Source organism: Lissotriton helveticus, chromosome 2_1, assembly GCF_964261635.1.
Source record: "Lissotriton helveticus chromosome 2_1, aLisHel1.1, whole genome shotgun sequence".
NCBI lineage: Eukaryota > Metazoa > Chordata > Amphibia > Caudata > Salamandridae > Lissotriton > Lissotriton helveticus.
In genome coordinates this window covers 1,351,541,709-1,351,558,234 of record NC_136059.1, presented here as the reverse complement: position 1 = coordinate 1,351,558,234, position 16,526 = coordinate 1,351,541,709, and the positions used below count along the sequence as shown (strand labels likewise).

At 47.8% G+C, this 16,526-nt stretch overlaps 1 protein-coding gene across 3 annotated transcripts in view; it reads right to left on the bottom strand.

Annotated features, from left to right (window-relative positions):
* WDFY3 (WD repeat and FYVE domain containing 3) overlaps positions 1-14,611 on the bottom strand; it is a 1,930,620-nt gene extending 1,916,009 nt beyond the window's left edge. For 2 of the 3 annotated variants that reach the window (XM_078676293.1, XM_078676294.1), the window contains exon 1: positions 14,083-14,604. The gene's annotated coding sequence lies outside the window, so the exon portion shown is untranslated. Of the gene's footprint in view, positions 1-14,082 lie in introns of all 3 variants that reach the window. The other variant, XM_078676292.1, reaches the window with a different exon arrangement.
* Positions 14,612-16,526: the final 1,915 nt, after the last annotated feature.

Sequence of the window (16,526 nt, the reverse complement as noted above, 5' to 3'; positions counted from 1 at the left end):
TTAAGAGGGTGGGGCACTGCTGAAGCCGAGGACGGGGCAGCGGCGACTTCCTGCAGAGGAAAGTTAGCAGCTAGGACGGGAAACGAGTCGACACCGAAGACATAGAGGAGCACCGCGGCCCACGAGACAGAGAGCGGAGCATGGAGAGGCAGGTAGGGAAAGGACCTGGAGAGAGCCTTAAGCAGAGGCTGAAATGCCAGAAACCGGTCCCCGGTAGCTTGTCTCCTTTCTGGTGAAGAATTGGCTTGGTAGTTTGGTCTGCCCTGTTCCCATGATGCACTGGGCCAGGGACAGACTAATTTGCATATAGCCAGGTTCTGAGCTGGGATGGGGCAGTGAGATAAATAACGGTGATGGATCAAGCCCTGATCTTTGGACTGGGTAAGAGTGGTCTGCTTAATTCAGACACTCTGTTCATCACCACCCCCTTTTCTGTATCGTTTTTGGCCACTATAGGTGTGGCAGGGTATACTCAGACATGAGTCCCTTTCTCACTGCTCCATCAGGATTCAAGCAAGCCGGGCCGAAGAGGCTGAAATGCCAGAAACCGGTCCCCGGTAGCTTGTCTCCTTTCTGGTGAAGAATTGGCTTGGTAGTTTGGTCTGCCCTGTTCCCATGATGCACTGGGCCAGGGACAGACTAATTTGCATATAGCCAGGTTCTGAGCTGGGATGGGGCAGTGAGATAAATAACGGTGATGGATCAAGCCCTGATCTTTGGACTGGGTAAGAGTGGTCTGCTTAATTCAGACACTCTGTTCATCACCACCCCCTTTTCTGTATCGTTTTTGGCCACTATAGGTGTGGCAGGGTATACTCAGACATGAGTCCCTTTCTCACTGCTCCATCAGGATTCAAGCAAGCCGGGCCGAAGAGGCTGAAATGCCAGAAACCGGTCCCCGGTAGCTTGTCTCCTTTCTGGTGAAGAATTGGCTTGGTAGTTTGGTCTGCCCTGTTCCCATGATGCACTGGGCCAGGGACAGACTAATTTGCATATAGCCAGGTTCTGAGCTGGGATGGGGCAGTGAGATAAATAACGGTGATGGATCAAGCCCTGATCTTTGGACTGGGTAAGAGTGGTCTGCTTAATTCAGACACTCTGTTCATCACCACCCCCTTTTCTGTATCGTTTTTGGCCACTATAGGTGTGGCAGGGTATACTCAGACATGAGTCCCTTTCTCACTGCTCCATCAGGATTCAAGCAAGCCGGGCCGAAGAGGCTGAAATGCCAGAAACCGGTCCCCGGTAGCTTGTCTCCTTTCTGGTGAAGAATTGGCTTGGTAGTTTGGTCTGCCCTGTTCCCATGATGCACTGGGCCAGGGACAGACTAATTTGCATATAGCCAGGTTCTGAGCTGGGATGGGGCAGTGAGATAAATAACGGTGATGGATCAAGCCCTGATCTTTGGACTGGGTAAGAGTGGTCTGCTTAATTCAGACACTCTGTTCATCACCACCCCCTTTTCTGTATCGTTTTTGGCCACTATAGGTGTGGCAGGGTATACTCAGACATGAGTCCCTTTCTCACTGCTCCATCAGGATTCAAGCAAGCCGGGCCGAAGAGGCTGAAATGCCAGAAACCGGTCCCCGGTAGCTTGTCTCCTTTCTGGTGAAGAATTGGCTTGGTAGTTTGGTCTGCCCTGTTCCCATGATGCACTGGGCCAGGGACAGACTAATTTGCATATAGCCAGGTTCTGAGCTGGGATGGGGCAGTGAGATAAATAACGGTGATGGATCAAGCCCTGATCTTTGGACTGGGTAAGAGTGGTCTGCTTAATTCAGACACTCTGTTCATCACCACCCCCTTTTCTGTATCGTTTTTGGCCACTATAGGTGTGGCAGGGTATACTCAGACATGAGTCCCTTTCTCACTGCTCCATCAGGATTCAAGCAAGCCGGGCCGAAGAGGCTGAAATGCCAGAAACCGGTCCCCGGTAGCTTGTCTCCTTTCTGGTGAAGAATTGGCTTGGTAGTTTGGTCTGCCCTGTTCCCATGATGCACTGGGCCAGGGACAGACTAATTTGCATATAGCCAGGTTCTGAGCTGGGATGGGGCAGTGAGATAAATAACGGTGATGGATCAAGCCCTGATCTTTGGACTGGGTAAGAGTGGTCTGCTTAATTCAGACACTCTGTTCATCACCACCCCCTTTTCTGTATCGTTTTTGGCCACTATAGGTGTGGCAGGGTATACTCAGACATGAGTCCCTTTCTCACTGCTCCATCAGGATTCAAGCAAGCCGGGCCGAAGAGGCTGAAATGCCAGAAACCGGTCCCCGGTAGCTTGTCTCCTTTCTGGTGAAGAATTGGCTTGGTAGTTTGGTCTGCCCTGTTCCCATGATGCACTGGGCCAGGGACAGACTAATTTGCATATAGCCAGGTTCTGAGCTGGGATGGGGCAGTGAGATAAATAACGGTGATGGATCAAGCCCTGATCTTTGGACTGGGTAAGAGTGGTCTGCTTAATTCAGACACTCTGTTCATCACCACCCCCTTTTCTGTATCGTTTTTGGCCACTATAGGTGTGGCAGGGTATACTCAGACATGAGTCCCTTTCTCACTGCTCCATCAGGATTCAAGCAAGCCGGGCCGAAGAGGCTGAAATGCCAGAAACCGGTCCCCGGTAGCTTGTCTCCTTTCTGGTGAAGAATTGGCTTGGTAGTTTGGTCTGCCCTGTTCCCATGATGCACTGGGCCAGGGACAGACTAATTTGCATATAGCCAGGTTCTGAGCTGGGATGGGGCAGTGAGATAAATAACGGTGATGGATCAAGCCCTGATCTTTGGACTGGGTAAGAGTGGTCTGCTTAATTCAGACACTCTGTTCATCACCACCCCCTTTTCTGTATCGTTAAGCAGAGGGAGGACAGTAAAGTACAGAAGGGGAGGCGAGAGACGCCGAGGGAAGGATGCAGGCGAGAGAGACGCCGAGGGAAGGGGACACGAGAGAGGCGGAGGGAAGGGGGCACGAGATAAACAGAGGGAAATAAACGTCGGAGGGAAATAAACGTTAAAGACACTAACGCGGCATGGATGCGAGCCACTGCAGCCAGTTTCACTTTCATTCATTGAAGAGCGCGCACCAGGCAGGGGATGTGCACGGCGCCGGCTGGGCGTGCGCGTGCACGCAGTGTAATCCAGCCAAAGAGAAGCTCGTGGCAGTTTCTTGTCCTCCATTCCCCCGAGTCAGCTAGCTATAGTTCTCCACCTGGAGATTCCAGGCTCGACCTAAAAACTGGGTTTTTATGAGTTTCCTGAATTTCAGAAAGTAATTTTCCAGTCAAAGATTCACTGGGAGAGTTCCCATGGGATGATCCTGGTGTTTATGTGTAGGGTCCTGCCACCAAACGTCTTGAGGAGGCGTGACTAAATTGAGAGAAAGCTGTGGTTCCTAGATCGAAGAATTCGAGCTAGATGATACGGAAGAAATAGCTTCCACAAGTACTGAAGGGACCTGCCCTGTAGAACCTTATGGACAAGTCAGTGTTCTGAACATTGCTTTGTCTTCTTTAGGGGGCTGGGGGAAGGGGAGGAGTAGAGGGCTTTGAGTTTTATAGCGGGCTTGATATGATTGCAGCAATTTGGTCCAAATAATAGCAAGTCAACTTGGTTTTGAACCCACTGGAGTTTGGCAACTGATTTAATGGACAGGACAATGTACAAGCTTTGCAGTAGTCAAGGCAGGCGATCATAACAGTGTGAAAAAAACCTGCAATTTTAACTGACATTTGCTGAGGACAGGCCTAAGGCGAATAATGGAGTGGATGGAAATAAGGAAGACAGAAAAAGCTGACCACAGTACATATTCCTCAACTCAACATTCCCCTCCCATCCCCTAGTCACCCGCAAGCAATAGTATTGCACCCACCCTGGTCATAAGTCCAAGATGCAAAAACAACAGTTGATGGACAGAATGCAGAACAATGTCATACATTCACCCCACTGGAGTCAAGTTATCCTGGCAGATAGCCAGAAACCGGTCCTAGGATGCTTGATTCCGGTCCAGGGAAGACATGGCTTGGCAGTTCGGGCTGGACTGTTCCCATGAGGCACAGGGTTAAGACTGATTTGCATATGGCCATGTCTGAACTGGGGTGGCGTGGTAAGCAAAACAACGATGGATTAAACCAAGATCTGTGACTGGGGGTGAATGTTTTGCCAATGTACAACATTCCGTCCATCACCTTGTGTATTTTGCCATAAGTCCAAGATGTCCATCATAAATGGTGCTTGCATTGCCTGGGATAGCTCTTTCACACTAATGTTGATCATTGACGACATGTCTATACCAGCATACTTAAGGGCCACCAAACGGGACCAGTGCCACCAAATAGGAAAAAAGAACATGCATTTGCAATGCAATATGTCTCGCATTAGCGAGAGTTTAGGCTATTGACATTGTAAATAACAATGCCTTTTATTTATCCGTTTTGAAAATTAACACATAAATAAAAGGCATTGTCATTTTAGCTGCCAATAGCTCAAACTCTTGTGCGTGCAAAGTCCGATTGCATTGCAAAGAAGCGGCCGCCATTGTCCCAGGCTGCTTGGTAAGTGAAAGCCCGCATGATGTGCTGAATGTTGCAGGCTAGCACGTTGTGCCTGCAGTAGGACAAACCCTATTAACTAGTTTACCGCAGCGATTATTTCGCCGCAGTGCGGGCGTTCCACGGAGTGGGTGGGCCGCGTCGTCCGCTGGCCGTTCGCAGCACCAGCGAGGTAGTGCTCGCGATGGCCAATGGGAGCACGGAAGGGATTAAAGAAAATAGTGCTTACAAACTAAATAAACCATCCAGTGTAACAAGAGAAGTAAAAGGGCAAGTCCTCATGGGAGGGTACAAATGAAGACAAGGCGGTACTAAGGAGGGACTAACAAGCCCATTAGTGAATCAGGAGCCAGTATTTACAAAGGACAATGACACAAGCCAATGAAAAATATGGGTGGGGAGTGGGTGGGGCTTCAAGGCCATACTCTAATACAGCCCAGGATTGATTGACCTAAAAAAAAAAAAAAAAAAAAAGTGTGATGGCCTGGGCCTCAGTCATCCCTCTGAGTGCACTATGCAATCTTTAATCAAAGCAAACCGCAAACCCGAAACTCCAAACAAAGCTCAGTGCATGTAGTAGAAAGTAAATACATTGCTTTGGCAGGGCGAGGTGCTGCACGGAATAATGGTTGTGGTGCAGGCCCAGGCGGTGTGCGGGACCCCCAATGTGTGAACTGTCCTGTAAGAGGACAGTTGCCGAAGAAAAATGCCGAAGAAAAATGCAGGCATATTTTAAATGGTATTGCGTTTTTCTTCAGCAAAATTCCCCTTACAAGAGCGGTGGACCACTATCCAATACAATACTACTTTGCCATTAGCTAGTCTAGTAAATGCATAAGTACTGCATTGCAACTTTGTATAACGCTTAATACCCCAAAATGTATTAGAATTTGAGACATAAATCCGACATCATCTTTTGAAAGAAATAAAGGAAGAATAAAGAGGGGGGACAGAGTTATGCTATGTTGTCGTAATTTCTTCATGGTTTACAACACAACTTTTGTATGCAGCAGACTGTTTTTGTCAATGGCATAGCTTACACAGCTATCCTGATTTGGATAAGGTGTGGCTAATACCTGAGAACAGGTAAATTCCAGATGGCTAAGTATGGAAAGAATCAACAATAACCCTCTAAACGATGTACAGTGTTTTGAAATGCATGTTTTGCAGCTGCTGCTGTAGTTACTAACAGATAACGAGTTAGTGTAGCCAAGACTGATCAAACCTCATTCATTTACTTCATGTTGCTTAGATCTCATGGTAAGGGGGCATTTCGTGTTGAACTGACTGGCACTAATGACTTCGGTGGGGGCATCAGAGCACCACCATAGTAAATATGGTGGACTACTCCAATTATTTCCAGACAGTGTTGAATTTTACGATGCTCTTCAGCAGCCTGGTCTGTAATTCCTGTTATATGAATATGAGTGCCTGCTTGTGTGATTCCGGCAATTTCAAGGGTCAAATTATGCCACGGACATCTGGCCGTCACTTCCCCAGCTGCTTCGTAGGGTTCAGAAGTACACATGACGAATTTTGCATTGAGGGGAGGGACTGGAGATTTAATTTCCCACAAAGACCCGTTGTTTTCTGTTGGGATGAAGGAGCCAGGGTACGTTTACGCTGTTTGGGCAAAGCATCTTTTGTCAAATAGAAGTGAATATTGCTATTATCAATTATGTAAAAGGGTACTGAGATCTAGGTGAACCTGAGTGACTGTTACCTCCGTCAATGACATTGTGGAGGGAGGGAGGGCTGCTACTGAGTAAGAGAATACTGATGTGGTGTTACACCACCCTCTCATTTCACCACCATGTGAATGCAATCACCTCAGCTATCTGCTACACCTTAAAGATCCTGAGGAAAATCTTGCCCTTTATACCACCTGACCTACAGAAAACAGTGGTTTCGGCATTAGTTCTGTCAAGGCTGGACATCTGCAACGGCCTTTGGATCTGAATTAACAAAGCCCTCCTTGTCAAAATGCAGGTCTTACAGAATTCAGTCACCAATCTGCTATTTAAACTACCAAAATATGCTTCTGCAAAGGCGGCCCTTAATTCTCTTTACTGGCTCCTGGTGGAACAAGCATTTACAATGCAATGGTTTTGCCTTTGACAAAATTAGAGCCATTGGCATTGTAAATGTCAAAATTTTCACCTATGTTTTTTTTTGTAAAACATAAACAAATGGCTTTTTCGTTTACTAGTAAATAGCTTTATGGTTACGAAATGTGAGACCTATTGCATTTGCACTTCTACACACATAGGTATATGTACACAGAGCTATACACACACACACACAGAGCTCCTCCTCTACACACATTGACAGGCTTTGTATACACAGCTACATACACACACAGCTACAGACATGCACAGTTACACACACACACACACACAGTATTATACATACATAGCATCACACATACATAGCATTACACACAGACAGCATCACTCAGCTCCTGGACACATCTGCACACATACACAGCTACAGACCCACACATACACATAGCATAATACACATATAGCATCACACACACATACACAGCATCACTTAGCTCTTGTACACATAGCTGCACACATACACAGGTACGCACAGTCCGTCAGCCTGCACTCACAGCCTGCACTCAGTCTCACAGGCACGAAAACGGAGGCACAAGCAGGCAACAGAGTCACGGCACGAAAACGGAGGCACAAGCAGGCAACAGGGAGACACGAAAACGGAGGCACAAGCAGGCAACAGGGAGACACGAATTGTAACTTTAAATAAAAGCAACCTTTTTCACCGATGTGTCTGTGTGTATTTATTTATTTAATTCTATGTCCGTGTGTCTCTGGCATCTTTCTTCGTTACTAAAGTCAACAACGTATAGATGAGTTTAGAAAAGACTGGTTATATTTAAACAAACACATCCCAATAAGTGCGCACGTCGCAGTTTATGAAATTAGAATTTCAATATTCAGTCAAATAAATGCACCAACCTCCATAAGGCGCTATGTGGAGCCATGTTTTCTGGTCTCTAGTAAACAAAGGCATCGTGTTGTGGCCCAACCCTCGGCTTATGTGGATTATTTTATAATTTACCTATTTTTTTATAATGTTACACTCCCGACCTCCATACGGTGCTGTATTAAAAGCCATGTTTTGGGTTCAGACGAGACGCTCCTGCTCTGGTGTGAAATTATAAATATAAATATTCAGTAATGTCAATTTTCGGTAAAATATAAGCACACCAATCTCGTAAGGCGCTTTAAAAGTATGTGTTTGCTCCTGTATACACACGCATCAGCCAGTTACAAAGGGGCTGATGTCTAACGCTCCGTATCGAAGATTTAGTTATAAGATATATTCAACAATGTAAGTGCGCCACCCTTCACTAGGCGCTATTAAAAGCCATGATTTGTATCTCCTTTTAGAAAGAAGCCTTTGACGTACATACGGGCAGAGAACAGAAGCCGCAGTTCTTGTATGAAATGATATTTTATAAATTAAATAACCTCAGAACAGCAACAGCGCAGCTGAAAAACAAAATCATGATGTTGCGGTTCTTGTGTACAGAAGACTCGGACATACATAGGAGCCTGGAGTCCCAGGCTTCAGTAATGGGGTCCTCCAGAATTTAAATATATCATAATATAAGCACGGAAACGGCCAGAGGCGGTGTACAAATATGCCCGGCTCCTTATACACAAGCCTCGAATTACCCCGACGATTAACACAGGCAGCCCACTACAATTTACTCTCTCGTCAGCATTTCGCCATACAGTTGAAATTGTGGGAAACCGAGACGCAGAAAGTCCCCGACGAGAAGGAGAAGCCATCCATTGCCCCCGCTGAACTCGAGAGGCGAGGCGCCGCAACCCTGCAAGCCAAGTCACTTGCAGGACTCGGGTAGAAAAGAAAATTAAGCGCGAGATTACCTATCATTTCGGAGCCATTTCTTCCACTCAACAGGATCATTATATGAAGAAATTGCGGCACAAAGCAACTCAGCAGAAACATTTTGACAAAAGCTCCGGCACGCTGAAACCACCGCAGAATCCCAATAGCCTGGGGGCAATGAAAGCAAATGACCTGAAAGGAACAATTCCTCGTGTTTGCCCACAGAGTAAAGCCAGATTCGGGGGCGTTCCCGGCTTTCGGCTGACGTCGCGTGACGTCGGCAAAAGCCAAAGAATCTCAGGAACGCCCCCGAATCTGGTCCGGCATTGACGGACAGGCCCCTCGTCCAATGGCTAGGCTCCATTTATGGAGCCAGCCAATGAATGACGAGGGCCGACCCAAACCCACACTACAGTTCTCATCAGGTTTTCGCCTGCGCGAAAAAGATGCGCAGAGCGCATCTTTTCGCCAGGCAAAACCTAAAAAGGGATCAAGTTTAAGGCACTCTGCATTGCCTTTAGGTCTCTGCACAACCAGGGCCCTGCATATCTGATTGACCTTTTCCTCTGGTACACACCTTCCAGAATGCTGCTGCCCTCTTCACACCTGCTAGTGGAAGTTCCCAAGGCACTACCAGACTGTGGAACCAATTGGCACTAGTCTCACTGAAAAACTCACTAGACCTGATATCTTTCAGGAAGGGTCTGAAGACTTGGCTTTTTAAGGCCTAGTCGCGGAGACTTGCTTCTTTTCCTTTTCCCTTTTATATTCAGTTTTTGTTCCTCATGGCTGGGAGGAGGTTGGACGTTAAGCGCCTAGACGCTTCTAGGTATTAGTTACGCTATATAAATATATAAATAAAAATAAATTAAAAACTGTTGCAAGTGCAAGCAGAACTAGGGGTGTAGCTTACTTCTCCATAGGCTAGAATTTGTTCTGGGATTTTTTAAATACGTTTTTATCCGGGAAACGGATAACTTTAGGATACGAAGTCTTGGGACCACTGCAAAAATGTCTGGTTAATGCGGAGGTGGAGCACAGAAGCCCGGTTGCCTTGCCTGGGTCACGTATCTCACAGCAGCTCAGCGCGGGGCCTAAACGTATTTCCTAAGAAGAACGTGTTGAGCAGAAAATCTCCAAAAATGAAAGAAGAAAAAAATCACAGCTCATCACCACACAGCCTACAGAGAGAGGGAGGGAGAGAGAGAGAGAGACAGAGAGAGAGAGGGAAAAAAATGAAACCGCGAGAAGAGGCAGCAGCCGTGCAACCACGGCCCCAGGGGGAGGAGGGAGGACAACACACACGGAGAGCAAACATAACACCAGCAGCAACATGCAGCTGGCACTGAACCTATCGCCGGCAGGCAGGCCTGTTCGTAATGCCACCTCCCCTGCTCTAGGAGTAAAATCTCGCCTTCGCCAGTCATTTACGGAGGATGCCACCAGATTCTGACAATTTGCAATTTTGCTCGTGAATATTCAGTTCTGTTAAAAGCTTCTGAACGAGCAGCCGTAGCATGCCCTCGTCCAGAGTACAAGCACGCGCCTCTGGGTCTAATTTTAGGGGACAGGCGCATCCTGTTTTTTTGCAGGAAATGGCGAAGCAGTCTAAATGCTCCCTGCATCTCTACTTTTAGAAAGTCAGCCTCTACAGCTGCCGCGTACACTATATACAATAAATTACAAATCTGTTTTCAAAAATGTTCACTGCTTTAATAGAAAAATATGCACACTGTCTACTTAATACGCAGGAAGTTAATGATACTGTGGCTCATTATACAAACCCCAGCATATCCTGCGAGTATTGCAGTGGGTACTAAATGTACACCGCAGGCAAGTTTTACACAAGTAATACGCAGTGTTAAAATGCAGATACAGGTTTATTCGGCTCAACAGGCTTAGTTGTTATTAATTTTGGAAAGATGAAAGGCTAAATTGGAATAAACCAGTGATCTGCCGGTTGCAGATTTTTTTTGCAGCAGACACATTGCCCTACAGAAGTCTCTCGATGGAGAGGGCGGGGTGACATCTCTATGCCCTGTGTTGGTTGTTCAAAGCAAATTATAATCCATGCATGGTTGCGGGGGGGGGGGGGGGGGGTTGGGGAGAGAGCTCAATGTCTTACTTCCCGGTGCTATGATAGTTTCACCCCCAAATATTTTGTGGCAGAGCCATTAATATACCTATTTAAGCTTTTGAATGCGCCCCTTCAATACACATTGCGATAAAGGAGACTTCTGGCCTGAGATGTGGTCTGGTTTCTTTAGACCCATAACCAGTTGAACCAGCGCATTCTGGGCTGCTTGGAACTTTCCAATCAGTTCCTTTTAATACTCGAATAGCGAATGTTACTAGTGCCTGGTCTGGAGTCGACTAGTACCGGCAGCACCTCGCTAAGACATATGGGGTATAGATACAAGGTTCACTTCGGCTTCTTCTTAGCTTTCGCCTTAAAACTGTGGCCTTTAGCTGCCTCCTAATTTGGCAAGAGGTGAGTTTTGGATTTGCCACAAAGCACACAGGAGAAGCCCTGTGACATGTAGCCACATGTCAAACGAACTGGGAGATATTTACTGTCTTTGACCCTCCACTTTGAAAACTATTACATTTTCCCATGAACATGTACCAAAGTATCTTGTATGGACTGCAAAGAGATATAGGGGGCACCAGATTAAATACTTATATGTAAATATTTCCAGTCAAAACAGGTGTGCCAGCTAGCAGCTCCTCAAACAATCCTCTACACAGGAATCAGTCAGAGTAGATGATTGAGGGCCTCGAGCATCAGAGCAGGTAACACACATCTATCCACTTTACTAGAGCACATCATACAGATTAAATGCTTCCATATACAATTGGTTGTGGGTTCCTGAACTCTCAGGCGAGTAGTACAACATGCCTACTTGGCTTTCCATCACAACCCTGGTAGAATAATGTTAAATCTCTGCACCTGGCAGTCACATAGCAATACATACGAGTGATACTTTTTTCTTTATTGGCCGTAAATTTCTTGATTGATATCTTTCAGCCCTGTTCTTATAATAATCAAGCACTCCAATATAGGTTAAAGAACAAATCAATTATGCTCACTGGTTGGTCTTCTCATAGAAGTCACTGTGACTGGCATTAGAATCACAATATAATAAAACCAGGGCCACTGGCATTATGCAGGGTGGGAGATTAATTATGCGGCAGGGTTGAGTAATTGTGCCAAGAAAAGAAAATTATGCAGCAAAAGGCTGCATATTTTGTAATAGGATTGCTTCATTATTTTGACATTTTTTAACTATTTAACACTATATGGGTATTGGTTACAAATCATCAGTAACTGTTTAACACCCAAATATACCAATAAGCAACAGAGAGGTTATCAGTCCAGCTTTGCAAAGGGCCTTCCACTGCACTGCAACACGTGCCTCTGCATTTATAGTAACTTTTGAAACGTTTGAGCTAGAAACAAAAACATTTTGGTTAAAATCTGAAGATTATGCAGCCGATGATGGATTATGTGGCAAATGCGGAAATTCTATAAATTATGCGAAAATCGCTGCGGCAGCACAATCGCATAATTCCGGTGGCCCTGGATGAAACACGCACAAAATACAGAGCCTGCAAATTAAATTTGGACTCGCAGGGTTCTTGCTTGGACTTTGTCATGTGGAGGGACATGTTAAATGACAGGGCTAAACACTCGCACACGGTGAACGGCATGTGCATAATATAGGGCATGATTATCACCACAACACTATAAATTACATTTTTGCTCTGCAACAAAGGCCGCAGCATTCTGCATTCACAGCACAATGAATACAAGCCAGGATTGACTCAGCATCATAAATCTTAATGGCGTACTATCGACTACTGGTTCCCGTCAATACGGCTCAGACAATCGAATATTTCGACCCTCCTAGCTTTCTGGAAAGGTGCCCCCTTTTCTTGATGAAAAAACTGGAGCTGCTCTAAAAGAGTTACACGAATATTATTAAATAAAATTAATTTGTAGAGCAAACACCACAAACTGAATTCCTTTACAGATACTTTGTTATCATTAGCTAACTTATCATACAAGTTATCCACCGCTGAAGGATGAATGTCTGAATCAACTACCTCGGGGATACAAAGTGCGATCTGCAAGGTACCACGCAGATCTTTGCAGCAGGAGCATTAACTTGCAGATTAAACATGCAATTTGCAGGCAAACCTCACTTACCACCTGAATTGTTACTGGGATAAACAAAGAGCTAACGAGGCAGAAGGGATCGCCAGCCAGCAACATCACTCAAACGTAAGATGTGCACTAGGGAGGTTTATGCACTATGCAAATAAGCACACGCGTAAACAAACGAGCAGCAGGCGCTTAACACGCCGAACTATTCCTGCATTTTATAAACTGTCTCGGACCTTAAAGGACCCTCGCAAAGAAGTGAAAAGGGTAAAGGCCCCCTTAATCAAATTAAAGCACTATAGAACAATTGGTATGTATGTCCCTCTTCCATCCACCACACCCGCCAGTACAACCGAGCAATGGCATTAACTAAAGACATCTTGCATCTTTACCACGGTTTCGACTGGGGAGACAGGATAAAAATATGTGGGTAGACTCAGAATGTCTATCTGTTACACAAAACGTGCAGAGACTGTTTTCCCAGATGAAAACAAAATGGTGATCTCGAAGTCGAGGGGAGATATTGGGATGCTGGTCAAATCAAGGCAGCTCCAAATTAAGTTTTGCACATGAATACAGGAGGGGTTTTATAGTGCATTCACGGAGGAGTTGTTCAGCTCCTCCAATCCTCGACTTTCTGTCAGCAGCAGCTTGCTCCTAAACCCCACCCACGTAGAAACAGAAAGGTCAGTGTCAAACTTCTGTCAAGAGTCATGACCCTATACAGCACTACGAGGGGCGGCCGACACCAGGGACCCAAGCAGATTTATTGGTTCTGTTATTGTCTATGTTTGCCCTGAATTTTCCTCAAACGCAGTACGTATCCGAAACAGAGGATTGTTGCTATAATTAGTAATTAGATCACGTCTCATATTTTCTGATTCATCCATGAATTCCTTAAGGAATCTAAAGCTGGCTCCGTCACCGTGTGTGTCCACGGGGCACACCGCAGCAGGGTTAAGGGCCACGGTGAAATCACACCGGCTGCCAGGTTAGCAGACTTTAGGGCCTGACACTTCTAGGGGTTCCGCACCTCCCCCTTCCCTCCGTACCCCGGGGCTACCTGGTCTCAATCACCCCCTTCATGGATGCGCCGGCCAGCAAGCCTGGACCAGCCTTTGTGCGGGTGGTGCCAGCAGGCACTGCAGAAGATCCCAGCCTTCTCTCCTGGCAGCTTTCCCTATGTGCAATCTGCTGTCAAAGACCACGAGCACTCAAGAATGTCATTTTCAGGGGGTCCCGGGCTGTGGCGCGCTCCTTCGCAGCAAACTGCTCCTTCAAGTGGCGTCAGAACTGTAGGACTAACATGGGAACCATACATGACAACATGGATATTTTAATGCACGCACATTCTTTTCTCAAAGGAACGCACAGCGTTGCAAATGCCCAAACACCGATATATTTAGGCATTTCAGTCTTTTTTTTTTTTTTAGCATTATCCGTCTTATTATTATTACTGCGGACTGTTTGCGTGTTGTCATTTTGACTCACCTGTTCGGGAGAAATGTCAAGGATCAGCTGCTGGAAAGGAAGCCGGGGTGATGAGGCAGTGGCAGCCGGTTTTCACCTCCTCCTCCCAGCTATGCTGCGGTCCTGGTGGGGGGAGGGGCCGCCGCTCCACAATCCCTTTGATTTTAAAAATAAAAACAAAAAAAACAGCCGCACAGGGTATTTTTTTTTTTTTAAACAAAAGGAAAAAAAATCGCTCCGGGTGCGTGGAAGGGCGGCTCGAGGCGTGGATAATAAATAAATAAAACCCCAGGGGGAGGGAGCAGGGAGGTGAGGCAGCAGCGGCAGAAAACGTCTTCCCTGTATTTTCCCGGTGGCTCTGCGAGCGCTGTCTTCTCTGTGCCGCCGTGGCCCCTAGGGGTGAGCAGCGGGGGCTACTCTTGCATTGAGACCCTCCATTTCGAGCCGGGCGAGAGAGCGATCCCGGAAAGTGAATGTGGTGGTAGGCTTTTCCTTGCAGCGGCAGCTGCTGGTGGCCATCTGTAATCTCCAGGCCCTCCTCCTGCCGCCTGACTGGTTGCTGCGCTCCAGCACTTCCTCTCTCCTCCTTCTCCTGCGCAGCGCAGCCAGAATCAGGAAATACCGGCCCGCGATTGGATTTCTCCGCAGTCAGTCACACGGCCTCGAAGCCATTCAGGAGGACAAAAACACTACTCCGCCGCTGTGATTTCCATTATTCCCGTTGGTTTCTTTCGCTGCTCGCCCGGCTCGACAGAAACTTCTGTATTTAGCTCTTTACTTGCTGCTGTTGTCCACTGAACGGTCTACCGAGAGAGCCCCCTCCTGGCATAACCCCGTGCCCTGTCTCCTAGGTCACTCTGCTTCACAGCCAGAGGGTAACTAGGTTCAGAAGGTGGGATACTACACTGTACCGTACCATATTGAGACTTCCCCACTCAGTCAAGATTATCATGTGCTCTGGGCGATAAAACAGTCGTATTCTTCAAAGAACCAGCAAAATATATTTTAAAGACCCACCATGGTTAATTACTTCACACGAAATTGAAAGTGGCAATAACAGTGTAGTTGTTCATATATTTTTAAATATTTGATCATTAAAATATTATGCAGCGCTTCCATAGGAAGCCAAGATCTATTACACCAGACTGTAAATCTGGTAACTCACTGCTATGACATAGCAATTGTTGATAACATAACTCCTTACCCACTGTTGCTAGCCTGTAAGCCCTTTCAGGCCAGGCTGACAGGGCTCCCTGAGATTATGGCAGTGCTGCTTGTCTACTTTGCTCTAGTCGATTTGATGTCCCTCAGAATCCCTCAATGAAAAACATTCCCGTAATTCAGTTACCCAACTATAATTCGATATTTATTTGATCACTATATAAATGATCTATGCACCAATCACTTAAAATGTCTAAATAGGGGGCGTGGCCAAGATGGCGTCGGAGTAGGACGCTTTTTCCTACCTCTCCGGCGCCGATCCAGCAAAGCTGCTGATAGCGCGGCACCTGGCGTCCAGCTCGGCCTCTAATCGGTGGCGGAGATCACCAGGACACGGCGGAGGAGCACGGTGCCGTCGGAGAGGAGTGGGGGCATCCGGAGTGGCTGTGGGACCGGCGGAGCTCTGCGGCCTGTGGATCCCCGGTCTAAATTAGCAGAGGCCGGCCCGGCGTGTCGCGGGGCCCATCGCGACGGGGGAGACTCTTTCTGCGCCCCGCCCCCGCCTGAGTCATCTTGCGGCAGCCGCCGGGGCTGCGGGCTGTTGCCGGAGGCGGTGAGGGGCAGCCCCGATCTCCGGTGTGCCTTGGGGGTACCGGCGAGTAGCGGCCCGGAAAGCGGAGGAGACCCGGAGCCCTCGGTGAGGGGCGGCGCCACTGTGCCCAACCGGGTTGGGAGGCATAGTCCGGTTGAGTGACCCCCCTGCTCTGGACAGGAGAGGTGCGGAGGGAGCCCGGCCTGTTGACGGGGCCCGACGAGAGACGTGTTGGGGGAGCTGCCGGCCCCTGTTGCAGCGGCGACCTGGCGACTGCTGCTGTGGTGGTGCAAGGCCCGGGCCCCTTCTGTAGACTGCGCGGCGCCGCTGGTGCTGTGGGGGTGTAGCCACGCGGCGGAGGGACCTGACCTGCGAGGAGAGCGGAGGCCCCGGAGCATCGACCCGGAGGGGTGGTGGAGACCCCGGGCGCTTCCCAGAGGCCGCATTCAACCGGACAAGAGCTGTTGGACTTGGCGCGTGGAGACGAGCGCCGGCCCGGAGGGGGTGCTAACAGTGGACCGGCGCTCCAAGCAGGGTGAGGGCAATCGAGGCGGGCGCGGCCTCCTACGCTGCTGAGGGGCCCTAAAGGCTGCGTTTGGTGCCAGACTGGATGGTGTGTGGGCCGAGGGGACTGCTGCTGCTCGTTACCTGTGCCCGGATTTCCAGAAGGGCTCCGGTCCTACGCTGTGAGCTGGTGCGAACTGGAGGTGCT